The 12,598-nt window shown below is 33.6% G+C and overlaps 1 protein-coding gene and 1 long non-coding RNA gene across 3 annotated transcripts in view; one reads left to right on the forward strand and one right to left on the reverse strand.

Moving 5' to 3' along the window:
- Positions 1–12,598, reverse strand: part of LOC106869419 (sarcoplasmic calcium-binding proteins I, III, and IV) — a 118,926-nt gene that overhangs the window by 78,869 nt on the left and 27,459 nt on the right. The window contains exon 1 of one of the 2 annotated variants that reach the window (XM_014915151.3): positions 1,375–1,467. The exons of the other annotated variant lie outside the window; for it this stretch is intronic. The gene's annotated coding sequence lies outside the window, so the exon portion shown is untranslated. Of the gene's footprint in view, positions 1–1,374; positions 1,468–12,598 lie in introns of those variants that run through there. 2 annotated transcript variants of the gene reach the window in all.
- LOC106869420 (uncharacterized) overlaps positions 2,630–12,598 on the forward strand; it is a 56,310-nt gene continuing 46,341 nt past the window's right edge. The window contains exon 1 of the long non-coding RNA XR_001409399.3: positions 2,630–3,804. This is a non-coding gene — a long non-coding RNA (uncharacterized LOC106869420). The remainder of the gene's footprint in view (positions 3,805–12,598) is intronic.

A 12,598-nucleotide genomic window follows, 5' to 3' on the forward strand; every position in this document is an offset into this window, starting at 1 on the left:
GGTAACATCTTATTTTTCCTTTTATCTATGTATTAATTTTCTGTATCGCATTTCACCAGACTAGCAGATATCATGACAATTCTGCTGTCACTTTGACCATCTTTGTAACAGTAGTGCAGTAATAACCGCACTTATCTTGATGTGCCAAGAGACATTCACCTGAAGATCTAATTTCATTAACGCACTTCTACAATAAACTTTTATTTAAAATTACAGATAAAAAGACAGTAGTGTTGTTATCGAGAGACTATGCTAACCAAGTCTAAAAAGGACTCCTCCCCTTAAGGCATAGTTAACGTTAGAGGACGTCAACCCAGTACTGTCTCAGGTTATTATTGTTGTTGTTGTAATAATAATAATAATAATAATAATAATAATTATTATTATTATTATTATTATTATTATTATTATTATTATTATTATTATTATTATTGTTGTTGTTGTTGTTATTATTATTGGTAGTATTATTAGCATTATTAAGGTGGCGAGCTGGCAGAATCGTTAGCACGCTGGACGAAATGCTTGATGGTAATTTTGCCCGTTGCTATGTTCTGAGTTCAAATTCCGCCGAGGTCGACTTTGGCCTTCATCCTCTTTGGATCGATAAAATAAGTCCCAGTTGAACCCTAGGGTCGATGTAATCGACTCATCCTCACCCTCCCCAAGCTGCCCTTGTGGCAAAATTTGAAACTATTATTATTGTTCCTATTATTATTATCATTATTATTGTTCCTATTATTATTATTATTATTATTGTTCCTATTATTATTATCATTATTATTGTTCCTATTATTATTATTATTATTATTATTGTTCCTATTATTATTATCATTATTATTGTTCCTATTATTATTATTATTATTATTATTATTGTTCCTATTATTATTATTATTATTATTATTATTATTATTATTGTTCCTATTATTATTATTATTATTATTATTATTGTTGTTCCTATTATTATTATAACTGCTATCACTGCTATTAGTATAAATAATAATGCATTCAATTTACAGAAAGAAACAATCGTTCGTCAAAATAAGGTAAATGCTGGAATCGATATATATTTCTTTATTGCCCACAGGGGGCTAAACAGAGAGGGGACAAACATGGACAGACAAAGGGATTAAGTTATTTAATCGACCATGAAAGGATGAAAGGCCAAGTCGACCTCGGCGGAATTTGAACTCAGAACGTAAAGACAGACGAAATAGCCCGGTGTGCTAACGTTTCTACCTGCTCGATGCCTTTGTCGTGCAATGTATATTGTGTATTTGATTAAGAACCTGTAAAACTTAACTTCAACTCCTACGAAAATCATTTCAACTTAGGCTGCTGAAGCTACGAAAGTATAAATACCAGTGCATTACTTACCGATCACTCGACTGCTCTCTACTGCCAAATCTGCCCTTTTGAGATAATATAAGGATCTATCTATCTATATATATATATATATATGTGTGTGTGTGTGTTATTTCATCTGCAGCCTCATTTTATTATATGCATCTACATGAATTAGAATTTAGGCTTTTTCTCCCTAATCTATTCGACTGATAATCATTATTTCTCCTTCAGTAACAGATAAATTATCTCCTCTCCAACACTCAGCCCACGCACCAGACACATGCATACACAAATAATTACCTGCACATAAATGTGAATATAAATATATATATATATATATATATATATATATATATATATATATATATACGCACACACATACATACATACATACATACATACATACATACATACATATATATATATATATATATATATATATATATATATATATATATATATATATATATATATATATATATATTTATATATAAATATGCATATAAGTATATATACGCTTACACAGACACAGACACGTAAGGTCATGAGTTCAATTCCTGGCGACGCGTTGTGTTCTTGAGCAAGACACTTTATTTCATGTTGCTCTTATGTAATAGCTTGCAGTTGTACAATTGATTTTATGCATACGTGTGCTTCAAACGTATTGTATGCTATAGATGTGTGCACGTATGTGTGTGAGTATATGTGCAAGTATCTGTGTGCATGCGTTTTCATGTGTGTGTGTGTAGTGAGTATGTATGATTCCTGTTATGTTAGTATGCGGTGAATTCACTATGGAGGTCGACTTTGCCTTTCATCCTTTAAAGATCGATAAATTAAGTACCAGTTGCGTACTGCTGTCCATCTAATCGACTGGCCCCTCCCCAAAAATTTCAGGTCTTGTACCTAGAATAGTAAAGAATGTTGAATACTTTGAGATACGTTTTCCACCAAAGATAATTTCAACTGTTTGGATATAAAATGTATTTTTGTACATTCCACGGTCCAATTTGTGTTATATATCTCCCTTACGTGACTCATATCGTTATACCGATGGTTAACATAAGTATTCTCTCCTTTTTTACATATCCCAATGAGAAATTCACTTCACAAAGCAGAACAAGCAGAACGTTCCGTAGCGTGCGCCATGCCACGAAGTAAAATGGCAGCAAATTGCTTGATAACGTGTTTCATAACTCGACTCCGTTTATTCCTTCCCTGTATAGACTTAGTATTTTTATTCCCAGCTGATTTTAATTTACATAAATATATTTTGATTGCACGTATGTCTTTTTTTTTTCCTATCGAGCTGACACATATATATATACAAAACTCATACCTAGCTACATGTATACCACATGTCTGTGTTTGTGTTTGTGTGTGTACATGTGGATGTGTACATGAAACGAAGTGGATGAAACAAATGCGTGTGATTTGTTTTACGAATTGCGATGATAAGGCCCACGCCGTTTTCGCTTTGACCAGAAACACAACACAAAGGCACTACAACAGCAAAGAGGTGTGTCCTACTGAAGCTGCCCACTAGTTATTCGATGTACTGAGGTCTGCCTGAAAAAATACCCGCCCACCAAGCACTGTGTTTATCCACCGGCTTTAGGAAATCTGCTATTGAGAAAAATATGAGGGAGACGAAGAGATAAATCTAATACGTCAGTACTTTATACATATCGATTGGTCGATTTAGATTGGATAAAAAAAACTATATTGACCTCGGCGAGGTTTGAACTCAAGACGCAGCACTCCATAAATATGTGATGGATGTGTGAATCTTGCTTTGAATGTATCACTTGTTACTTCGATGTTTCACTTCATATTTAGTCCTCCTACATAACTATTGCCTTGAAAGAACACGAGCTTACGTCAGCTCCCATTTTAAAGACATGGTTTTGATCAGTTGCCGTTATATTTGATTTTGACTGTGTGCTACATAAACGGTTATTTAAAGCTGTTGATTGGTTTGGGTTCTTTGGGCACCGAAATCTAACTTTCGTATTCTTCCGATTTTAGACAACGAGAATATTATCAATGTCAGATACACCAACCAATTGACCAATAAGTATTTAATAACACTGCAGTAATTTTTAAAAAGAGATTTTAAAAAGAAGAAACACTCGACAACCTGGATCTACCATCGAATCTAGCTACGGAAAACAGGAAGGCCAACGAATTAGCAAATGAGAAAACGACACCCATAGACACAAACATAATAAAATAACATTTAGAAATCTAAACTATAAGTATATACAAATATATGAATACGATTCATTATTCATTTTAAAAGTTCACGAAATACAATGAAAGTTTCAAAATAAATTTACATTGTTTATCTCGGGCATCCGTAAAAAGAAGCAATAATCTTATATCCCCGGACATACAGAAAGACGACATCACAGAGATAGAAGGTTTAGCTTCGAAGTCACTATCCACGTTTGACCTCAGGTAAGATGACTAAAATTAACTAAGAAACTTAGACTTTGACCCCTCTCAGTTTTATAAATGTTATTGCTTATGTTTTCACATTTATTGCATTTGCAGATTAATGTCTGATATAGCAGATAATGGAAAGTAGAAGTTTCTATAAGCTATTTTATTCGCTCTAACGCCAATAAATCCTTCAAACATCATAAAATACTATAAACGTAAATGAAAATAGCCTGGTGGTACAAAGAATGTCATTCGGTTGGCTTAGTTCATGGAACATTTTTGACAGAAATATGTCCGAATATAGCATGGTAATGTTACGTTCAAGATATATAAGTCTATAAAAGAATACATTATTTATTAGAATTATCATTGCTCTCGTTCATATTAACCTATTTGTTATATAACTTTCTTGAAACGTTCACCGGATGAGTATGTAAGTATATATATGCATACCTTCACACAAACACTGAGGCGCATACATATATAGATATACGTGTGTGTGAGTGAAAGAGTGAATGAGTGTGCGTGCGTGTGTTGAAGAACGTACGTGTGTGTATGTGTATAAATATATATGTATATGTATACGCATGTATATATGTATATATATATATATATAATCAACGGCAGCATTCGTCCTATTTTTGGGACTGCCATATTGGCTTGGCAATAACTGTTAATATATATACATATATATATAATGGCGACAGTAAATTCGAAGTTCTTGTTTTTTTTCAAACAGTGATAAGAAGACACAGGTTTACCTTATACAAGTTAAACTACGAATATGGAAAGTACGGAATTATCAGTAAAAGCGCAACCTTAACCATTTTTGTTTACATTTAATAATCACAACAACTTAAAAAACATAATTTAGGGACTCTTTTTCATACTTTCACAACTCATTAGATTAATTACTATAATCATGTTAAGTTTCCTCAATACAGACACAATACTCAATTTCTACTCAGCTATAACGCTATGACCATCCGTCAAGAAGAGGAGAATGGGTGTTGCAAAGGTTCGTGTGTTTATGCATAGCTATGACTGATTATCAAAGTCGCAGTCGAAATTAGAAGCATAAAGAAGGGGCATGCCCTGAATTGCCACTTTGAAGACGGTTTGGACAGCGTTCTCACATCTGGATTCTGGAATCATTTGCCTTGGTGGCAATTATAAGAATGTTGTAGACGCTATGCTTTCCAAAGTGAATTACTAACACAATATTGGAAAATACGATACGAAAATTGTATCGAGAAGCACATGAAACATTCCAAATCATATCTAAATGATTGTTCGACAATAAGAAAGAAGCATATAAAAGAATGTTGTAGAAAATTGAAATGTAGTCAGTCTTTGGATGATAAAGCTATTACAAAATACGTGAGAGAAAAATACACTATATTGAAACATTCATAAATTATAGAACTAATAGGATATAGAAAAGAAATTTTTGAAATATGAATATCAATTTAGTGTTATCATAAGAATATTTAAGATTATATAATACTGAAGAACAATCGAAATAAAAGCGTTACAGATATGAGGATTGTGTTAGACAGCGTTGTTTAGTGATGGCTGTAAGAACTCGACTGATTTTCAGTACTCTTTTGGTAACGGCAAGATCATTAACTATATCGATAGTGTATTTGTTCAGGGTTTTAATAAAGCCTTTGTGTAATGAACAGAAAGAAAACAATTGCTTAGAAACAACCAAAGAAGGGACTGATCATGATTGAGCGAAGAGAAATCTGAGCTTTAGTTTTCTTAGAACACCCGAAGAAAGTAAATGATATATATTAGATGTAAATGTAAGAAAAAAGAATTTTTATGGAAAGAACTTGATGTGGAAATAGTAAAGGAAGTCACCGAAGGAACTGCAGAATTAATAGCTCACGTCTGTAACTTCTTTCTAAGAACTTGTAGATTTGTCAATGAAACGAATAATTGCTGAAGTTATTATATCATTCGATAAAATTAGATATACACATCATTTTACAAATTATAGGTTTGTTTCATTAGTTTCCCATTTTTCCAAGATATTTTGAACATTCTTTTTTCTGAAAGAAATAATAAATTCATTACAAAGCACGAATTAGTGATTGACAGTCAATATAGATTCGGAACGAGTAGGTCAACCTATTTGGCTCTAATATAATTAATTGATGAAATTACTAATTGTGTAGTCAAAAAGAGTATCCAGTGGGAGTATTTTTAGATCTAAATATGTTTTGTGTGGTGTTCATCACAATACGTTACTCGATAAATTGGAAAGGTATGGTATCAATTTGGTGTTAATTGGTTAGGAAGCTATTTATGAGGCGTAGGACAATTTGTAGAGATAGGAGAGCATAAGTCATCATGTATGGAACTTAATTGTCGAACACATCATGAATCGATATTAGGCTCGAAATTGTTCATTTTGTAATTAAATGAAAGATGCAGAGAACAGAAAAGTATTCTAAACTCTCTCTCGCTTCGTAAAACGTTTAATTTAGCGTTATGATGATGATTTAATATAAGGATGAACTGGCGTTATACAAGCTTCCAATAACTGAAAGGTAATTAGGATCTTTGTAATGAGTAGAAAATATTAATAAATACGTATATTTTAAGCATCTTCTTCAGTATTCTTAAAATCAAGAATTAAACTTCGCAAGATGCCGTGCTTTAATATGGACCTAGAAGTGATTATCTCCCTTACAATACCTACCGCCAGGGCTCACGCCTTCCAAAAATATAAAAGTATTTTTTTATTGACAGACGACAGAAATATTTTTATTCTGAGGAAAGTTTACAAAAATATTTGATAAAAGTCACAATAGAAATGAGGAAACTGAAACGGTGAGTTGACATTAGAACAAAATTATCATTAAATTTAACTAAAAAAACAGATTCGGAAATTTTTAATTAATCCCTCAGTTACAAGTAATGATAGATAACATCAATAAAGAATGAATAGATGAATTTAATTTCTGATGTTAAGCTGCAAAATCTGTTAGAATCTCATATAAAACGAAAGGTGTATGAAACAGTTCTTTAGATGAGGTATTAGATTATCAGACTGGACCTTCAAAACCACTACAGGAATTTCTATATATTTTGTTCATTCTACAGTGTGGACAAAATAGTATATCTTTAGATGTTATCTGCGAAAGATTCGTAAATTTTATGTGAAATTTTCTTAGTCGCCCGTTAGAAACATAAACTGGAAATAAACACCACACAATCGGAAATCGGCACGGGTAATTTGGTAACATTTTAGAGGTTTGTATTAGCATATGTCGATGACAAGGAGACCATCTGATATAATCGTTAGAGCATAGGAAAAACATGTTAAAAATGGCTTTACCCGACTATGTTTTATTTGTTGCTATTTCTTCGAATTTATCTATTTAATTGTAGCTTGACCAAGTTTTACGCTCATCAGCAAATGAACCGTGCGATGTTCCAATATAAGAATGAATTCATTTCCACCATTCAGAGAATGGCAATATTGGAGTTCATATCCAATGACATCGCCCACATCTCAATGTGCTTTCAAATGTGACGTCTAGGACCAGCGCAGCTGAAGGTCTTCCCGCGTCCGAGTTTGTTAAATTTACAACATTCCGTAAGGGGCACAGGTCCGGTTTCTCGGATTCTCTGGCGTATATATTCCTCCTTGGTCGGGACACCAGTCTGTTACAAGAGTGTTCATTCTTACAAACCGAGTGAACGGGAGCAACGTGAAGTAAAGTGCTTTGCTCAACAACACAGGGCATCACTCTCAGTTCTCAGTCAAGATATCGAAATTACAATACTGTGGTCATGACTCCAACATCGTAAAGACTAAGCAATGTGCCTCCTCATTTTATCTATGTATATAAGATAATATAAGTGATATATGAATATATGCATATATACATACATATATGTACATACCTACATATATATGTATATATACATGTATATATGGGTAAGGACATCAAAAAAACGTAGACAAAATGAAAAACGAGAACATAAAAAACAGAACCATACAAAACGAACATTTTGTCAAGCAACGAAAGAAACAAACAGAGAAACGAGACAGGCAGCATAAAGAACATTCCCTTCATCAGTTGTCCCTTGTTTTATCTACTCCGGATAGAGCGAGAGTGAGAGAGAGAGAGAGAGAGAGAGGGGAGAGAGAGAGAGAGAGAGAGAGAGGGGGAGAGAGAGAGAGAGAGAGAATGAGCGAAAGAATGATGTTCTGTTAGTTATGCTTATTAATTGCATATCGAATGAAACAAATGTATATTGTCTCGGAAGCAGCAATGTTTTTACATTCAGTAGAGGTTATTCTGGAATAAAAACCTTCGTTATCAAGACCCATTACACATGTATTTAATGCACAGATTTAAATCTAATTTATCCTCGTTGCAGAAAAAGAATGGCGTTGATTCCAAACAATATAATTTCAATGACGTAATTTACAATGGCAAATAGTTTAGTTCTCCATACAGATTGATCCCTTTCCAAAACAAAAAAAAAAAGGAAACCAAAATCTGGTCATATCCTACGAAAATGTAATTACAGTTAGTTTAATAGCTTTTAATGAATTGTGAAGTATTAAACCAGGTTTTCGTAGCGTGTAAATACTTCTGAAGAAATCTCATGGAAGCAGTTTTACTTGAAAAGATATATCATTATTTCCGTGTGGTTAAATGACTCGACCTCAAACTATTGATTACGGGTTCCATCACACTGCGAAGTAGCTTCCTGGTCACGTTTCTCTCTCTCTCTCTCTCTCTATCTCTATCTCTCTCTCTCTCCCCTCTCTCTCTCTCTCTCTCTCTCTCTCTCTCTCTCTCTCTCTCTCTCTCTCTCTCATTCTTACTTTCACTGCTTTTACAACGATGGAATTTCAACAGCAATGTATGTTGGATTATCAATCTGTACCATTCTAAAACACGTGACTAAACATTAAGCTCTATGCCTTTACATCCTCGAGTTCATGCGTCCAGTTCTCTGAGGTCATATCGAAGTTGAGTTCACCTTCCATTTCTCTGCAGTCGATAAAATGCATATTATCTGTTGAATACGACCAGCTTTTTGCCAACCACAGTTGATCAGACGATCGATGGTCATGCAGCATCTAGGCCTTCATCGTTTGCAGTTTCTTCTTTAAAATAGCAAAATATGTTTTAATTTGTATTTTGGTTGTTATTTATTACATTCATATACAGGTATATATTCAATTGTCTATCAAAACGTACATTTCGAACTTAAGGTTTCATGAATGGTGTCTATAACATAATATGCATTTTTCAAACAGGCGCTATAGAATGTAAAACAGCGGAAACTGGCAATTATGACGCCATCTTTAAAATATTTTGACATTGTTGTTTATTTCAAAAACTTTATTAGAATCCATTTCTCAAACCAAATTCTCACTGATGTTATTATGATCGTTGATGATATATATTCCCACCATTAACCTAATTTTCAAATGGTACACATACCATCTATTATTAACCCTGTAAACAACCGCGTAAAGTTACCTGCATTATACCTTTGCATCTCCATGTTCTGAGATCGAAAGAGATAGAGAATAATGGTCAAGTATATCAACTAATTCAATCAGCTTAGCACTAATTTATCATGAAATATTCACCGCGGTTTGCTGATAACATATCTGTCCAGGTCAGTAAGAAAGATACAGGCGAGATACACTTAATGTGTTTGTTGAATGCAGCGTCAGATTAAATACGCAGTAAATAAACAATGCTGAATTAATTCCATGTTAAAAGCAGCCCACGTGACACGATAATGTGATTATCAGTTAAAAGCTACGTCGTAAAACGCTAAAAGAAAAAAAAACAGCCATACAACACATAAAAATAAATGAGAGCCAAGGACGATGCAGCCATTATTCTGAAAAATATTATTCATTAGGTAAAACGTTAACATGTTAGTCAAACATGAAATTGTTAAGACCGACAAATGAGAATATATTATACATTGAATTATCGGAGATCATATGAAGAATAAATATAAAATAAACACACACACACACGCATAGATAGATAGATAGATAGATAGATAGATAGATAGATAGATAGATAGATAGACAGAGAGAGAAAGAGAGAGAGAGAGAAAGAAAGAGAGAGAGAAAGAGAGAGACAGACAAACAGACAAGGACACAGAGAGTTGGAAAGAGTTAGAGAGAGAGAGAGCGCGCGCGCGAGAGAGAGAGAGAGAGAGTGAGCTGTACAGAAAGATAAGATATATTATATATATATGTATATATAGATAGATTGGTAGATAGAAAAGTGGAGAAAGAGGGGGAGAGAGAGAACGAGAGAGAGAGAGACAGACAGACAGACAGACAGACAGACAGAGACAGATAGACAGAGACAGACAGACAGAGCTGTACGGAAAGAGCTAGATAAATAGATATATAGATGGATACATACATGCATACAGACATACATGCATGCATGCATGCATACATACATACATACATCCATACATACATACATGCATACATACATACATACATACATACATACATACATACATGCATACATACATACATATATTCATACATGCATAGATTGACTGATTGATAGATAGATAGATAGATAGATAGATAGATAGATAGATAGATAGATAGATAGATTAAGTATATGCATTTCTGAACATCCGCATGTATTTATTACCTTTACGAAACGCTGAGTTACAATAAAGTGAAACCTTATCTCGGCTTCTAATTCAAAATTAATATAAACTCTATCGTCTATATTGAATTCTCTTCGTGTGTTAATATAAACGAATATGTCAGTATATTTACATATAGATGCAATGCATTTGTATGTACGTATGTATTTATATATATATCTTCTACATCTAAGGCTTTCTTATAATTTAATTCATTTTGGTTGTTCTGACGGATTTGCGCCTTGTTATGCATAAAATTTATACTATTTAATCAATTGCTGACCATCATAAACACAAAATTATAAATTAAGTTATCCGATATATATTTGTAGCTAAATTTTGTGATTGCTATATATTCTGGGTGAGTATTCTATGCTATTTAATTTACAAGGAAATCAGGTATGTCTCGCCTGAAGAACGATGAAATGCTGCGAAACTGCTCTTTAGGAGACTCCCTCCTCTTTCCTTGCCGCACATCAAAAACATCGAAGGTATGTTTACATAAGTATGTAAACATACATTATTTCCTAACGTAGCTACGTCTTTCTAACAATATAATATATTTGAGTTCTTTTTGAGTCCTTTTTATACACGCTATATTGTCTATAAAGATCTATGCTATATAATATTTTATATTATTAATCATATGTATGTTATTGACCCGTATTTCCTCTGTTTTCTGTTGTAAATAGTTTTGGTAGGGTGTGTGTGCATTTTTGTATTATACAACCAGTATTTAACTGATTATCTTTCTTCATTCGTGACACCAGTGCAGCTATTGACATTGGATGAATTCATTACTGCTTATGTATTGCATAGTCAATGTGACGCTGCATTCAACAAACACATTAACTGTATCTCTTGTGTGTCTTTTGTATTGACCTGAGAACATTCGTTATCAGTAAACCGTCGTGAATATTTTACGAGAAATCACAGTGCTAAATTGATTGATATTGTGAATGTACCTGACCAATATTTTCTGTCTTTCTTGATCTCAGAGAATACAGGTGTAAATTGTGTTATGTTTGCATGCTTATATCGTCTTCAACAGAGCTAATCATAACGAAATATATAACTCAATCAGGCAGAAATTTAGGATGCTGGTGTGAATCTATATCGATTACATTGATCCTGAAATCAAATAGATTATCGAAGTGTCAATACGTTTAGATGGTTTCAGGTGTGGAGTCATGAAATAAATATTTCAGGAAAAAACATATTATCAGAATGTTTTAAAGATAGCTTCATAATTGACGGTTTCTACCATTGTACTTAACAGATGTTTATTCTTCCATAACTGTTGTTTGTTAACTTTTTAATGTCACAGACTGCATTGACCAAACGCATTAAGTTAGTATGCTTTCATATACAACTAAATAGATAACTGTCATGTCTACGAGAGATGTGGGTTCGTTTCCCACGGGCAGCTTTCTAATTGTTAGGACAAAAAGTATTTATACCTTTTCAGGTACTTTGTGAATGACAAACTTTAACAACTAAATATTGTTAAACACATATCTACAAATGCATTGTACGTAGGCAATTCACTTTAAATACAACGAACAACGGGCAGTGAGGGGGTTCCAGCATGGCCGCAGCCCAATGACTGTAGTAACTAGAAGATTAGAGATATCGTCTCTGTATATTTTCCCAAACCACGAACACAAGTGAAATGTCCGTACCTGGCAATATATCTAAGTTTGTAGCATTTTCTTGCATGAGTACTAAGAGCTGAGATTGACGTTCTGAGTTCAAATTCCGCCCAGGTCGACTTTGCCTTTCATCCTTTCGGGGTCGATAAATTAAGTACCAATTATGCACTGGGGTCAATCTAATCGACTTGTCCCCTCTCCCAAAATTTCAGACCTTGTGCCTAGAGTAGAAAATAATATTCGTCTGTCTTTCTGTTCTGAGTTCAAATTCCGCCCAGGTCGACTTTGCCTTTCATCCTTTCGGGGGCTGATTAAATAAATACCAGTTACGCAATGGAGTCGATGTAATCGAGTTAATCAATCCCCTTCTCTGTCCTTGTTTTTCTCCAGGAGTCAATGCATTCCACTAATGTCCTCCCCCACAAATCTGAGGCTTTGTGCCTCCGGTAGAAAGGTCTATTATCATTGCTATTTACTCT

The sequence above is a fragment of the Octopus bimaculoides genome, chromosome 10, assembly GCF_046866305.1.
Source record: "Octopus bimaculoides isolate indiv1 chromosome 10, ASM4686630v1, whole genome shotgun sequence".
In the NCBI taxonomy this organism is placed as follows: domain Eukaryota; kingdom Metazoa; phylum Mollusca; class Cephalopoda; order Octopoda; family Octopodidae; genus Octopus; species Octopus bimaculoides.